The sequence below is a fragment of the Budorcas taxicolor genome, chromosome 10 (assembly GCF_023091745.1).
Source record: "Budorcas taxicolor isolate Tak-1 chromosome 10, Takin1.1, whole genome shotgun sequence".
In the NCBI taxonomy this organism is placed as follows: Eukaryota; Metazoa; Chordata; class Mammalia; order Artiodactyla; family Bovidae; genus Budorcas; species Budorcas taxicolor.
This window is the reverse complement of record NC_068919.1, coordinates 82,997,797-83,013,960: the sequence shown is the minus strand read 5'-3', so window position 1 is coordinate 83,013,960 and position 16,164 is coordinate 82,997,797. Positions and strand designations below refer to the sequence as shown.

Below are 16,164 nucleotides of genomic sequence, written 5' to 3'. Positions count from 1 at the left end.
GACCGGATTGAATTGGAGGCATGGAGAAAGGACAGTTTGAAACAAGAGGAAGAAGTAACTGAAGAACCAAAGAGATTGACAATGCAGGAAATGGCAAGAGGATTTTCTGCGTTTTAGGAGGCATCGTCAGTTTTAGGCACAGGACCTGAATGTAGAGCAGTCCACAAAGGTTGCACAGCTGTTCTGAACGCAGTCCAGTGCTACTGTGTGTGTCATCTGTGATGAGAAAAGATGACACTGGGTTGTTTTTTCAAGAGGGTAGATAGAATTGGTGGCGCTAGTGGTAAAGAACCTGCCTGCCAGTGCAGGAAACATAGGAGATGCCGGTTCAATCCCTGGGTCGGGAAGATCCCCTGGAGGAGGGCATGACAGCCCACACCAGTATTCTTGCCTGGAGAATGCCATGGACAGAGGAGCCTGGTGGGCTACAGACCATAGGGGTGCAAAGAGTTGGACATGACTGAAGCTACTTAGCACGGCACAGATAGAATTGGATCCAGCAAGGAACCAGAACCGGCCAAGTTGCCATTATTGTCAAAATTGCGGCTTGCCCTCCATCTCCTATAGCTGAGGATCCTTCAGCTCTGTCATCTCCCACCTCCTCTCCCTCCTGCAGTCAACAACTCTTCTTGCCTGTTCACCCAATGCCAGCCCCTGTATGCCAGTTGTTGTCCTGTACTACTATACTTTTAGGGTGTACTGTACTGTAAGATTTCAAATATTTATTTTCTTGTGTTTATTTTTTATGTATTATTTGTGTGAAAAGTAGTATAAACCTATTATAATGCAGTACTGTATAGCTGATTGTGTTAGTTGGGTACTTAGGCTGACTTTGTTGGACTTAATGAACAAATTGGACCTAGGAAAACGCTCTTAGAACTGAACTCATTTGTGTGTGGGGGATTTAACTGTATTTATTCATTGATCTACTGAAGGCCATCTTGGTTGTTTCCAAGTTTTGGCAGTTATGTAGTAAGTTTTTATGAATAATCGTGCAGGATTTTGTGTGGAGTTTTTCAGATTCTTTGGGTAAATACCTAGGATTGTAAGGTAATAGTATGTTCAGTTTTGTAAGAAACTGCCAAACTCTTCCAAAATGGCTGTACCATTTTACATTCCCAGTAACAATGAGTGAAAGTTACATATCCTTGCCAGAATGTGGTGTTGTCAGTGGTCTGGATTTTAGTCATTCCAGTAGGTGTGCAGTGGTATTTCATTGTCATTTTAGCTTGTGGTTCCCCAGTAATGTATGATTTTGAACACCTTATCATGATCTTTTTTTGCCATCTCTATATCTTCTTTGTTGAGATTCAGGTCTTTTGCCCATTTTTAAATAGAGCTGTTAGGTTCAAGAGTTCTTTGTGTATTCTGGATAACAGTCCCTTTTCTGATGTGCCTTTTGGAAATATTTTCTCCCATTCTGTGGATTGTAATCTCTTCTCTTGACAGTCTTATGCAGAGCAGAAGTTTTTAATTTTAATAAAGTCTTAACTCTTCAGTTATTTCCTTCATGGATCATGCCTTTGGTCTATTTTTAAAGTTTTTACCACACCTAAAGTTATCTAGATTTTTTTTGTCCCATGTTATCTTCTATAAGTTTCATAGTTTAGCATTTTACATCCCATTCTGTGGCCTATTTTGAATTAATTTTTGTGAAGGGTGTAAAGTCTGTGCCTAAATTAATTTTATTTTGCATGTGGCTGTCCACTTGTTCTAGTGTCATTTATTGAAAAGACTGGCTTTTCTCCATTATAGTGCTTTTATTCTTTTGTGAAAGATCAGTTAACAATATTCACATGAGTCCATTTGGGGCTTTAAATTTTAGAATGAGTTTGTCAGTATCCACAAAATAACTTGCTAGAATTTTGATTGCAATTGTGTTGAATCTGTAGATCAAGTAGGGAAGAATTGATACCTTGATAATTTTGAGTCTTCCTATCCATGAACGTAGATTATCTCTCCATTTATTTAGTTCATCTTTGATTTTGTTCATCAGAGTTTTGTAGATTTCAAGACCTTTTATGTATTTTGTTAGATTTGCCATAAATTTTACCCAAGTATTTAATTTTATGGGTTCTAATGTAAAATATGTCATTTTTAATTTTAAATTCTTCTTTACTGATGATATATTGACTTTTGTACCTTGTATCTTGCAACTTTGCTATAGTTAATTGCTTATTAGTTCCAGGAGTTTTTTGGCCGATTCTTTTTGAATTTTCTACATAGATTATCGTATCATCTGTGAAAAGACACTTTTGTTTTGTTTTTATATAAAATATAGTTTTATATGGAATATACTTACTCTCTTTATCTTTTATCTCCTCTTACTCCATTAACTAGCATAATGGATGCTGTTATGATATGTTAACTAAGGGTGGTGTTTTAAAAAGCATTGGTGAAAGGAGACATCTTTCCTTGTTCTTTTTAAAAAAAAACATTTATTTTTAATTAGAGGATAATTGCTTTACAGTATTGTGTTAGTGTCTGCCATATATGAACATGAACCTCCCTCCTACCTCCCACCGCATCCCACCCCTCTAGGTTGTCACAGAGCATCAGATTTGAGCTCCCTGAATGTTCTTAATCTTACTAGGAAGTTTTCCAGTTGCTCACAATTAAGTAAAATGTCAGCTGTCAGTTTTTATAGATGTTCTTTGTTAAGCTGAGGAAATTCCTCTCTATTCCTAGTTTGCTGAGAGTTGTTATAAGGAATGAGTGTTGGATTTTGTGAAATGCCTTTTCTGTATCTCTTGATATGATCATGTGACTTTTCTTTTTAACCTCGTAATGTGATGGATTGCATAGAATAGTTTTCAAATGTTGAATCAGCCTTAACTAACCTGAGATTAATCCCACTTGGTTGGTGTGTATAATTCTTATTATACATTGTTGGATTTCATTTGCTACTGTTCCTGGTCACATTTTTATTAATAGTTTCATTAGACCCCTTCATGGCATACTGATCAAGTACTCAATTGAAGCTTTGAAAAACAGCCATATATATTAGATGATAGCATTGAGGTCAGATTTTTTTTCCCTCCATAGACTGAATTGGTTAAATTTAACAGGATGGAATTTAGAACACATTATGAAAGGTTTTTTGAGAATCAGTTTAATATGCACAGTTAATGGCACAAACTTTTTTCATTCTGGCTCTGTCACTTAGATGTTGTGAAACCTTGAGCAGGTTATTTCATCTCTCCATTTCTCAGTTTCTTCATCTATAAAGGGAGGGTACTGATGGTACTTATCACGTAGTGTTCGTAATGTTCCTTTGAAATATAAAGTAATATACATTAATCATTTACGACAATAGCTGGGACATAGTAAGTGCTGATTAACTGTTGCCTGTGGTTATTATAAAGTTCTTCAGTTAGGTTCAAACTCAGTTGTTCAGGATTTGAGTGGTATGATTTAACACAACTGAGAAAGATTAGATATCTTAGTCTTTTATTGACTGTAAACATAGGGGAGTGATAGTGTATTTGGATATGATAAAAATTAATGTACTTAAAAGTTCTAAAAGAGTGGTTAACAGCCCTGATTTTACCTCAGTCAGTTTCCCACTAAAATTGTTTAAAAGAAAAGGAAAAACAAAAAAGCCCTCTGCCAAAATCTAGGAGACATTACTTTGCCAACAAAGGTCCGTCTAGTCAAGGCTGTGGTTTTTCCAATGGTCACGTATGGATGTGAGAGTTGGACTGTGAAGAAAGCTGAGCGCCGAAGAATTGATGCTTTTGAACTGTGGTGTTGGAGAAGACTCTTGAGAGTCCCTTGGACTGCAAGGAGATCCAACCAGTCCATTCTGAAGGAGATCAGTCCTGAGTGTTCATTGAGAGTGAAAGTGGAAAGGACTGATGCTGAAGCTGAAACTCTAGTACTTTGGCCACTTCATGAAAAGAACTGACTCATTGGAAAAGACCCTGATGCTGGGAGGGATCGGGGGCAGGAGGAGAAGGGGGCGACTTAGGATGAGATGGCTGGGTGGCATCACCAACTCGATGGACATGAGTTTGAGTGAACTCCGGGAGTTGGTGATGGACAGGGAGGCCTGGCGTGCTGCAGTCCATGGGGTCGCAAAGAGTTGGACACGACTGAGCGACTAAACTGAACTGAACTGAGGAGAAATATGTAGTTACTTACAAAGTAGAGGATCTAGATTGAAAAAAAAAAACAACAATCTAAATATTGGCTAAGATTCAATGAAAGAAGGAAGGAAAATGTTTCATGACTTTTTTCTCATGTTCTGATCTGAAGGCATAATTTAGCACCAACTGAAAAATTGATCTGCTCTTCTCTCTTCATGATTTTCAAGCTTAAAAAATTATTCTTATAAAAGTAACCTTTCCTTTCTCAGTGAGACCTAAACTGAACATGCTATCTAATATTGCAAAGTATTTTGTTGAATTTTTTCTATAACTTTTATTTTTTAAGTGACTATACAGTTTCCTTAGGTTTATAGTTTATCTCTCCCACAACTAGAATTCTAAGTCTCATGAAGTCTTTTTTTCACTGAAGCACCTAGAACAGTGTGTGGGACAACATAGTTACTCAGTAAATGTTTGCTGAAGTAGTTAGATGAACAAAATCTCAGACTGATGCTCAGTATATTACTAGTAAAAGCAATAGCAACTTTAATTCAAGTCGGGGCAGGGGCCTGGAGTTCTGCCTCCAGGTCCTGCCCTTTTCTACCCTGTGGCATCTAAGTAGCATGGTTTGAAAACTGTTTTGCAAGCAATGATCTATGAAGTTGCTAGAGTTGCCCATTTCATTTTATCCTTCTTTCTGTATCTTGAAATAGTAATTCCCAGAAAACATCTGGCCTCAGTGGAATGGTGGTAGATACATGTGATTGGCTACAGAATGGCTCATTTCCTATGGGGAATATACTTTCTAAACTGTAAAGCTCTATTCCAACCACTGGTTGAGAGAACTCCTGGTAACACTGCATATGACATCAATTCAGAATATCAGAGAACATTATCATGCTAACTTTTTAGATACTAAACAAAAGAAAACAAAAAATCAGCAAAGAAAATCAATAAAGTTGGGATAAAACCCTAAAATATAAATAGAAACAAATCTAAAGTGTTTCAGATTATAGCATAAACACACTGAAAGGGGAAAAATAAGTATAAACACACTGAAGGGGGGAAAAATAAGTAACGCAAGTAACTTTTGAGCATCCTGTACTTTGAAACTTAAAAAGAGCTGTAAACAAATAACAAACCCTAATTTGTAGGCTATTTTTTGTAATGGTATGAATTGGCAACTTTGAAACTATTTTCTATCTATATTAGGATTCAACAAATGAATAAATATATTGAGGATAATGGGAGCCAGGTTTTTCAGTAGTTGGAGAAAGTAGTTTTATGTATATAGAAGAAAAGACTCCAGTAAATCCTGTGATGTTGGATTTGAATTGGAAATTATGAACTCATGATTTTTAACATTTATTTATATAAAGACAAAATTATACATATATATATGTATACACTTTGGAGAAGGAAATGGCAACCCACTCCAGTACTCTTGCCTGGAAAATTCCATGGACAGAGGAGCCTGGTAGGCTACAGTCCATGGGGTTGCAAAGAGTCGGACACAACTGAGCAACTTCATTCATGTATATACACTTATGTATCTTCCTCTTAGGGATGTGTACAATTGTATGTATAGGTATATGTGTATGCATGTACACATACGTATATGCATATGTGTACATGCATACACATATATGTGTGTCTATATTCCAGTTTTGTTTGCTAAGAGGCCTTGAAGCAATTGCACGTACCTAACTCTTATATGCTGATTTCTAAACCATTCTCCACTTAAAGGAAACCAGAGCTCTTTGGAAAAATGGCTGATTCCAGGAAGAACTGGGTCAGGGAAAGTACAAGAGGAGTCTGGAACATACTGTTGTTTCAGAAAGAAAGGAGGTAGTCAGAGAATGATGGGGATGTGTCAGAAGGAGCAAGAACCAGTGTGGAGAAGCATCCACAGGCCAAATGAATGAAGATAGTTATAGATTATAACCTATTGAAAAAATAAGAACCATACACATGTAAGTAAGTGAATGAATAAATGACTTAAGTTGGGGAGAAGGGAAAATTCTTCATTAAAATGGCTAATAAGTATAGAAATGTTGGAATTAGAAAATGGCCGTTTGGGAACAATTAAAATAGTACTTTCACACAAGAATCCTCTGCAGGTACCGAAACTGTGGAGTAAAGTTTGATGAGGAATATGATATTTACATAGTCTCAAGACAGTTCCTAACAATGTATTTACTTATTACAAAGAGAAAAGCAGTAACTTCACAGTGCAGAATCTTGGCAGATACTCATTAACCAAGTGATCAAAGTTAGCATCACTGGTAATAGAACCCGTAACCTCTTGTGGCTTCTGATGTGATGTAGTGAGAAGCACCCAACATTACTCGTGACATTCCTACAAAAAATGCATAGCCTAAATTTAAACATGAGAGACCATCAGACAAACCTAAATTGAGGAACATTATATAAAATAAGTGGTCTGTGTTCTTAAAAAATAATAGTCTTATAAGACACAGGCTGAGAAACTGTTCCAGTTGGTAGGATTCTAAAAGAGGCATTACTACTATATGCAGTGCATGATTCTGAATTGAATTCTGGACTGGGGAAATAGGTAGCTTTAAAAGACATTTTTTGAAGCAGTTAATGATATTTGAATATGGGCTGTAATTGTATAGTAGAAATTTTAACATTGACAGAATACTGATTTGGTTAGGTATACTGTAGTTATCTTAGTAAATGTCTGTGTTCCTGGGAAACTATATGAAAAAAAAGTGTCTGCAACTCTCACGTGGTTCAGAAAAAAAATGTGTGAGGAAGAAAGAGACTGACAAAGCAAATGGAGTGAAATGTAAATAGTGATATTTGCAAATTTTCTTTATATAAAAAATTTACCTAAAAATTCCTGAATTAAAATACTTGAGTAGTGATTGAACTGACTTGATCTTATTAATGATTTGTAGAATTCATGAAAAGGACAAAAAGTTATTCTCATCATTTAGAGAAAGTAGCAAAGCAAATGCTGATCAAGTAGAAAAACTCCAAATTATTAGGATATAGAACAGAAGGATTATTTTGTTTGGATTTTTGTCATGGCTTAGTAACCTCGGGCATCTCATGTCTTATGTTCATTTCCTTAAACTTTTATGAAATAGGTAGTTTAAGGACTTCTTAAACATTTCCTGTTTAGCTAATTTTTTTTTTAAGTGCTTTGTAAAAATTAAATGACCTTTGTTCCAGACAGATCATTTTATAATTTTATTAAGAAAAATTAAAGGCCATTTTTGCCATTATTTGTTAAAAGGGGGTATTTTGGGGGATAGAAGTTCTTTCTTTATTAAATCTTTGAACTACAATGAATGCAGTCATTTTAATAATTATCTTTATGTAATGTACTGTTTTAATAATATAATTTACATTTTAAACTAATAACATTCCTAAAAATGCACCTTGGTGATAGTATTGATGAACTGTTTTAACAAAATTATCCTATAAGATTTTTGTATACTTTCTATTTTTCCTATTTTAAATTGATTTTTATATTGTATTACTAAAATCACCCCTTCAAAGAAACACCTAACCTTATAACAGATAGATGTATTATTGGCAAATGCAGGTGTTGATAGAAATCTCATTATTCATTGTAAAATTATTTTGTTGAGATTCTAAAGACAGCAGTAGTGACAGTTTCAGTTGTTTTGACTAGTGTAAAATACCAGGTGTAAACAGACACAATTATTCTTCAGTGGTTAATGATAGTTCTGACCTATTTGGATGATGTGTCTGCTTCTGTTTTTCTCTTATAAAAATTCCTTTCTACTATTGGTGGAAATCACTCCTTCTTGACACCCCTCTTCCTGTTTTGGGCCCCTTGAATACTACTGGTCTTAAAAAGTGTATGCCTAGAATGGGATTCATGGGAGTTGTCAACAGACAACAATGTCTTTTCTGTTTGGCTCTTTCTCTGTGTATATATGGTATTTTATATTTCAGAGATTCAGTAGTTTACCTGTAGGCATTTGACTGCTACTCAAATAATGATTTATTATTAATTAGAGGAGGTTATGGTTCTGTTTGTGTGTGGACCTTACAGTTGCTGTGATGACTTGAAGTGGTCATCTTCGTTATATCATCATAATAAAGCTCTGATTCCTGGGGGAAGTTGTGAGTCTCCTCATTTTATTTTGTGTATCTGTGTTTTGTTTTGATTTATCATATCCATGTAATGTAGCAATAATTATGTTACTAACAACAATTTTGTGAGATGTTTATTATTCTCATTTTACAGATGAGGAAACTGAGGCTTGGTGAAGTTACGAAAGTTGTCCAAAGTCACACAGCTTGTAAAGGGCACATTCAAGATTCAGAGCCAGGTCTGTCCAATTTGAAAACTCTTAATCATGGCCATGAAACTTTGCAAGAGCTGTGAAGTATCAACCTGTGATAAGTTGTATTGATATTAATATTGCTTAACTGTCATTTAACTCTTACTGATAATTTTTGATGGTTTTTTTCATCTGTAATAATGTTGTGTATGTTTTAACTATCGTGAAAAGAAATATGACATAGTAATGTGGGTCTGGGCTCTGGAGACAGCTACCTGGGTATGAATCACTAAGCTGCTCCACTTAACTTGTGTGACACTGAGAAAGTTACTTAACTTTTCTGTACCTCAGTTTTCCTATCTGTAAAATGGTGGTAGTAATATAATCTGCCTGATATGGGTTGTTGTGAAGATTAAATGATTTGAAGTATGCAAAGCACTTGGGCTTCCCTCGTGACTCATCTGGTAAAGAATCCGCCTGCCATGTGGGAGACCTGGGTTCGATCCCTGTGTTGGAAAGATCCCCTGGAGAAGGGAAAGGCTACCCACTTCAGTATTCTGGCCTGGAGAATTCCATGGACTCTATAGTCCATGGGGTCGCAAAGAGTCGGACACTACTGAGTGACTTTCACTTTCACTTTTCATACAAAGCACTTGTAATGGTGCCTGGTACAGTAAGCATTCAATAAATGTTAACTATAGTATTATCATCTCCTAGCAACCAGTAAAACAGATGATCATTATTTCTAATTCTCTGTTAGGAAATTTGGATAAAGCAAAGTTTAAGAAGCACATGAAACCTACATAAACCAAAATTAAATTGAATAAATAGACCTAAAGAATATCATTCATTTAATCAAATTCAGATCCATTGTAAAGCCGACTTGGAAACTGCTTCTAGGTCTTACATGTATAAGGACCACATACAGGTCCATAGGAGCTCAATATGACCATTATATCGTGAATGTTTTGTCTGTTTTCCTCTTGTAAGTGGAATTTGTATTCAAAATGTTAACGATTTTAGGTGACTTAAGGAGATTGTGTTTTGGCAGTGTTCACAGATAATTATCAAGAATGAAAACTTTACATGTTCTGTAAAATGCTGGCAATGTTTCATCACTTGCAGGAGTGGTTATTAGAACTTAAATTGTGGACACTGTGCACACTGATTGAGCTTTGAACCAGTGGGACCACAGCACATTCAACCAGAACTGAGCCATGTACTGATCACATGCTCTTCACTCTTCCTTGTAGCTGTCAGAATTCTGAAGTGTAATATCAACTCTTGCTACAATTTAGTAAAGTTAAAATACCTATAATTAGTGCCTAGTAAGTTTATACCAATTCCAAAAATATCAATCAAAGGGAGTAATTTGAGTTAAGTGATGTAAAAGTTCAAAAGCTCTTATTAAAAATAGGACTTGCTTTGTATACGAGCCCAATGCATTTAACTTATTCTTTTTATTATATTGAGCCTTCCTCTCCTCAAACATAGTGTCTCTTTCTAGCTATTTAGATATGTTTTATGTATTTATGGCTGTGCTGGTTCTTCATTGCTGCTCACACTTTCTCTAGTTGCAGTGAACGGGAGCTACTCTAGTTGCGGTGCACAGACTTCCCACTGTGATGGCTTCTCTTGTTGCAGAGCATGAGCTCTAGGGTGCGAGGGCTTCAGCAGTTGTGGCGTGTGGGCTCAGTATCTGCAGTCCCCAGGCTCTAGAGCACAGGCTTAATAGTTGTGGGGCACGGGCTTAGTTGCTCCAGGGCATGTGGATCATCTTGGAACAGGGCTAGAACCTGTGTCTCCTGCATTGGCAGGTGGGTTCTTTACCATTGATCCATTAGGAAAGCCCCTTAGATATTGAAAAATATCTCTAAATAGTTTCTTTTTCTCATAAGTCTCTCAAATCTTCTCTTAAATTTAATTATTATTGTTGTTAAAATTTAAAATAGTTTTTTCTCTTTCTTTTTTTTTTACATTTTCAATTTACTGATTGAAACTTTTTTGGTATATAGATCTCCGTTCAGCCACCTTAGCTGAAGTATGATGATTGCGATTGTGTCTTTCTTCCCAGTGCTTACATAGTTTCTTTCTCTTGCCTTGCTATGCTAGTTAGGACTTTGAGTACAGTGTTCAATACAAGTGTTAAAGAGTGGGCATTCTTACATTGCACTTAGCTTTTAAAAAGAAGTGGTCCATTAATAATAATGCAACAAAGATCCTGCATACTGCAACTAAGACCTGAGTCAGCCAGATAAGTAAATAAACATCTCTAAAAAATAAAAGTACTTGTATTTTAAAAAAAGAAAAGGAATAAGTGAAGATATACAAGGAAAATGGAAATGAAACAATCACAAAAGAAAGTGTTGCTGTGTGACCACTCCTTTCAGTGACGGTTTTTTCTCCGTTTCCTGATAGCAAACTTTAGTAAAGAACTGATATTCCATATCATTGAGGTGTTTTGAGGAAGTCTCAAAAAGGGACTTTTGTGTTAATTATAGAATAGTCATTTTCTTTTTTTTTTTTCCTTCTCTCTCTCCTTTTTCTTTTCCTTCTCTCTCTCCTTTTTCTTTTCCTTCTTTTCTTCTCCCTTCTCTTTCTTTTTCTTCGTTCTTGAATTGGGATGTATCTGTCATTTTGGGTTGCATGTTACTTTTGATATTTCACAGTTCAGTTCAGTTAAGTCGCTCAGTTGTGTCCGACTCTTTGTGACCCCATGAATTGCAGCACGCCAGGCCTCCCTGTCCATCACCAACTCTCGGAGTTCACTCAAACTCATATCCATCGAGTCGGTGATGCCATCCAGCCATCTCATCCTCTCTCGTCCCGTTTTCCTCCTGCCCCCAATCCCTCCCAGCTAATGAACAATTATTAACAATTTTGGCAGCATTTCTGTTTTGGAACATAAAATAATGATATATCTTGCCATCAGTTGATGGCATCTTAGCTGTGATGAAATATACATTTTTGCATACATACCATGACTCTGTCCTACCCCATCCTCTACCTGAAATGCTTTGAAATGTTTTGTTTTGTTTTTTGTCTCTCTTATCCTGTGCGTATATTATTCAAGATCTTAATGGAAGAAATAATCCTTATTTTGTCATCCTGGCTCCTCTTCCTGCAGCACTTAGCACAATACTTTGTTGGGCACAGGGTTGTATTTAACAATTATGGGAAGTATGTAGATATACTGAATCACAGCACAGACTGTGACACATTTATATTAGTGACCAGTTTTTTAGCTTCTTGGTGAGAAGAGATTAATACCTACATTAGTTACGATTATTTTAAATATAAAGAACAGAGCCTAGTGCTTCCTACATTAAGCAAGTTAGAGAATTTATTGGATGGATGTTTAGTCATCTAATGACGTTCAAGAAAGTTTAACCGATGAAACAAAAAAAAGTGATTAAAAGAAATTCCCTGGTGGTCCAGTGGTTAGGACTCCACACTTCCACTGTAGGGGCATGGGTTCGATCCTTGTTGAGGAGCTAAGATCCTTACAAGCCACACAGGGCACAGCAAGAGAAAGAAAGAAAGAAAGACAGTTTTAAAATAGAAAGCACTGTGAAGGAAAATGAAGAGTAGTAACAGTAAAGAATTACAGGGACTTCCCTGGTGGCCCAGTGGCTAAGACTCCAAGCTCCCAATGCAGGGGGTGATCCCCGTTTGGGGAAACAGATTCCACATGTCATGACCAAAGAGTTCATGTGCCACAACTAAAGATCCCCCGTGCTTCATCTAAGACCTGACACAGCCAAATAAATAAAAATTTAAAAATAATAAACTATACTGAGATTTGTTTTTTAATGTAGAAAAGCAATTTATTCCATTATAAGCACTTACACAATTAGTCAAGGAGAGTAACAGGCCTGCTGGTGAAACAGGTCACTCAAATAGAGATGGTATCAAACTAGTGGTCAAGGACTAACTCCTTAAAAAAAAAAAAAAGCAACTCTTATCCAGGATTAATTTAATTTTAAAAACAGATACAAGCTATTGATTCACTCTTCTCAACTTAACTGGACAGTCTACCTGTGGTATAACTGTCAGGTAAAAACATACATCTTTATAACTTGGTGGTCCCAAGTTTTTTAAAAAAACCATTTCATGGAAAGGAAAGAAATAATATGAAAACAAGAAATATACTAACAAGCAAAAATATATGGGGAAGGAGGAACACACTGTTTTGACTTAACTGAAGAAACTGAGGAGACTGGTCTATGTAAGGAAATGTGCATCCTGGAAAATTTGGCGTGTGGGAATTTGTATGACTTGAATCGCCCCTATTTCCTGAATAAAAACAATATCTTGTAGTATTTATACTTCATAGCTCAGACACCTACCTCACTTAGCTCTATTTCTTACTCACTCTAGCCTTTACTTAAATGAGGCTGAAAAACTTGGGGATATAGCATAAGAAGAAAAATAACCACACACAATATTCCCCCTTTTTGTGGCTACTTTTAGACCTCTGTTACTAGAAAATTCCTAAAGAAAATTTAAATATAAGTCTGTGGCTTTGCTGAATCAAGAAGCCCCCAGTTAATATTTAGAAAATATCTTCTGTTTGGACTAATAACATTGTTGATAGAATTTATTATAGAGGGATAACCAAACAAAGTCTGTGTCTCAACACCAGTGTTAAATCAATCTCAGAGTTCAGAGGAAAAAAGGGGAGTCTAAAAATCACAAGTGCAGACATGATCTAAGATCCTTGTCCTTCTGGATCCACACTTCCTTCAGGGTCTTCATCATTATAAATGTTCTCAGCCATTTGCCACACTCGCGTGATACAGTCTTCTGATACAGAACAAATCACCCAAGGTTCGTTGGGATTCCAGGAGAAGTCAGATATCTTGGCAGTGTGACCACCATGAATAAACAGCAACTCTGGTGGCCCATCGTCTGCATCTTCTGGGGATTGTTCCTCTCCAATTTTACTTAAATGCCAGACATTCAGTCTACGATCAGTACCCCTGGAAGCCAAAATAGTCTCATTGTGAGGCGACCACTGAACCTGGAATATTTCATCCTTATGTAATTCAAAGGAATGCAACTTAAGTTTCAGATTTCTCAGATCCCACAGGGCAACAGTCTTGTTAGCTGATCCTGTGGCAAGAATGAACTCACTATAAGGATTGAAAGTTCACTTCAGCAGTGTGAGCATCAACTGAGTGGCTTGGTTTGGAAGTATTGTTTGAACGAGTATCCCAGATCGTGAGTTTCTGATCATCAGCAACCGACCCAAAGAGGGACTCATGGAGCAGATGCCAGGAGACATCCTCTACTACTGCCGTGTGCCCTGTGAAGATGCATCTTCGCATCCACAACTTTCCCTTCCTTTGGAACAGCACTTATGTCCCACAGGCAGATGGTGTGGTCATCTGAAGCACTCAGTAAGTGCCCACTGAGATTTGGGTTCCAAGAAAGCCCATAGCCTTCCTTCTGATGTCCACGGAGACACAAGTCTGGGTTGCACTCTCCAGAAGGGTCTGGTTTAGAAGGATGTTTTGTATAGTCAAAAAGGAGAACATCACTGGATGGAGTCTTTGTTGCAATGATGCAAGGGTTCTGGGGCATATAGTGTGCCCTGTTTACCTCTCCTTCATGGTTGATCTTGATTTCTATTTCAATTTTTCCACTAACTGAGCCAAAACCACCAAATTCACCTTTTTCACTGTCGTAGTGTGAAGCATCAAACTGAGCATCATCGTTAGGGAGCTGCACGCTGGCTATCACAAGGTGGTTTTGTTCATCCCACGTGTGTGTCCCCAGGGCAAGTCGATGAATACTGAAATCTTTCCCTTCTGGTCTGGTTACATCTGGAAGCCACTGTGCAGTTAGGCTAGGCCACTCCAGAGCATGGGTCATCACCAAATCGTAAAGAAAAGGGGTGTTCTTTTTCCATATTTTGTATTCTTCGTTGATCACGCATTCTTCTACTGCGTCATCAAAGGCTGCTTCCTTGTTGGCCGTGGCGGGTAGGCAAGCCGGTGGGGATCCCGGGGTTGAGCGTTGCGGGAGGGGCGGGGAGCCTGTGGGCGCTCGCTCTGTGTGCGCGGCCTCTATTGTTTCCTCTGAGATATTTTTGAAAAAGAATTATAGAGGATGGTATTTAGAAAGAGAAGAAAAGAAAGCTTCAGGAATGAGGTAACATTTAGGTTGAGACTTGAAGTGTGAATGGAAGACAGGTGTTCTTGAAGTTTTTGAGAGAAAAGCGTTTTAGACAGAGGGAAACTGCAGGCCCAGAGAGGGAAAGAGCTTGCAGTTAACTGGAAGAGAATGCTGGTTGGTTGAGGGGAGTGTCACTTTGAGGTAGAGGCAGGCGAGGGCTGTACCATAACATGTTAGTGTCTGCTCTGCGTTTGTGAAGTGCTGGCCACTGTTCGGAGTCGCGAAGATGCATCGGGAAGCTATGGAACTATTATTCACTGCCCTGATCCATTTTTAAAGATTACACTGCTTTGTTCACAGTTGATCAGAGGGGGACAGCAGAGGAAATTGAAATAAATACTAGTCGATGGTTTATACTAGTTCAGGTAGGAGATGCAGTAATCTTGGACCATGGTCCTTTATGTTAGAGGTGGAGAGCAGTGGACAGATTTAAGATACATTTACAAGTCTTGTTGATGGCTTGGATAAAGGGAGAGGGTTGTGAGGGGAAGGAAGGAGTCAGATTGGAGAAGGTTAAAGAGTTGAAGAGATGATGTTTGTAGATAATTTGTAGTTATTTGTCAGAAAAGGAGAGCAGAACTGTTTTTAACCTTCTTATTTCCATCATTTTTCCAGTGCCATTTCTGTCTCTCTTTTTTAAATTCTTGGAACCAAATATATTTTTATTCTAGTCTGCCTCTCCAGATTGCAGCACCTTTTTCTCATCCCACACTTGACAGATGCTTAGAGGAGGAAAGTCAGTTAAAAAGTAGGCTAGCATTCTCAGCAGTTCTGCCCTTTTTCATCAAGATGTTCCTTGCTAAATCAGTCCTTGCTATATCAGAGCAAAACCATTTTGTTCTATAAGTAAAGGTTTAATTTTTGAAGGAACAGCATCTTAGGAAGTCAGTCTCTATATATGTGTGTTATGGGATTAGAGGTGATGGTCATATATATTTTTATCTGTGAAGTCTCAACATACCTTAAAAGATAAAGTTAAGAATAGCTGAATTACCAATTCAGTTCACCAATTGTTTTCTCAATTGAAAGGCAAGTGATAAACTAAAAGATAAAATTGGGTATGTAACTGAAAAAAACTCTCAGAAGAGATAGCCTTTTTTTTTTAATGTTTCTTAAATATATATATATAAGTTCAGCTTTTGAAACCACCTTTGACTGCAATTTTAGTAGACAGTCTTTCCTTATTTTTTGAAGCTCTAGTTTTCCATTATTTTAAAGGAGTGAATAAAGAAGCCGTGTATCAAAACAAAAGAATTTTGTGGATAAGATGAAAATTAATAGGGCAGAAATCTGAAATGAAAGTCAGGTAATAGATAAGGATCATAGAATACTGTTTAAATAAATGTTTCTTAAGTTTTTAGGATGGATAGTTACAGAATCCTTTGAGATTCCAAAGAAAGTTGAAGAATCTGGCCTCAGAAAATGCACAGAAGCATGAGCATTCATATTTGAACATAATCTTAGGGCATTTCTAAATCTGAAGAGCCTATGGGGGTACAGGCTGCCCTGGTCAAGAACATGTGGTCTGAATCAGGGCTGGGGAGTAGTGGCTAGAGAGCGTCAACACTCAAACTGTGACAGTAATCTCTTCTCAAATACCAGCCTTTCAC

At 37.1% G+C, this 16,164-nt stretch overlaps 1 protein-coding gene and 1 pseudogene across 4 annotated transcripts in view; one reads left to right on the top strand and one right to left on the bottom strand.

Annotated features, from left to right (window-relative positions):
- Window positions 1–16,164, top strand: part of NUMB (NUMB endocytic adaptor protein) — a 158,824-nt gene that overhangs the window by 70,051 nt on the left and 72,609 nt on the right. The window lies entirely within an intron of this gene.
- Window positions 13,086–14,330, bottom strand: LOC128053804 (histone-binding protein RBBP4-like; annotated as a pseudogene).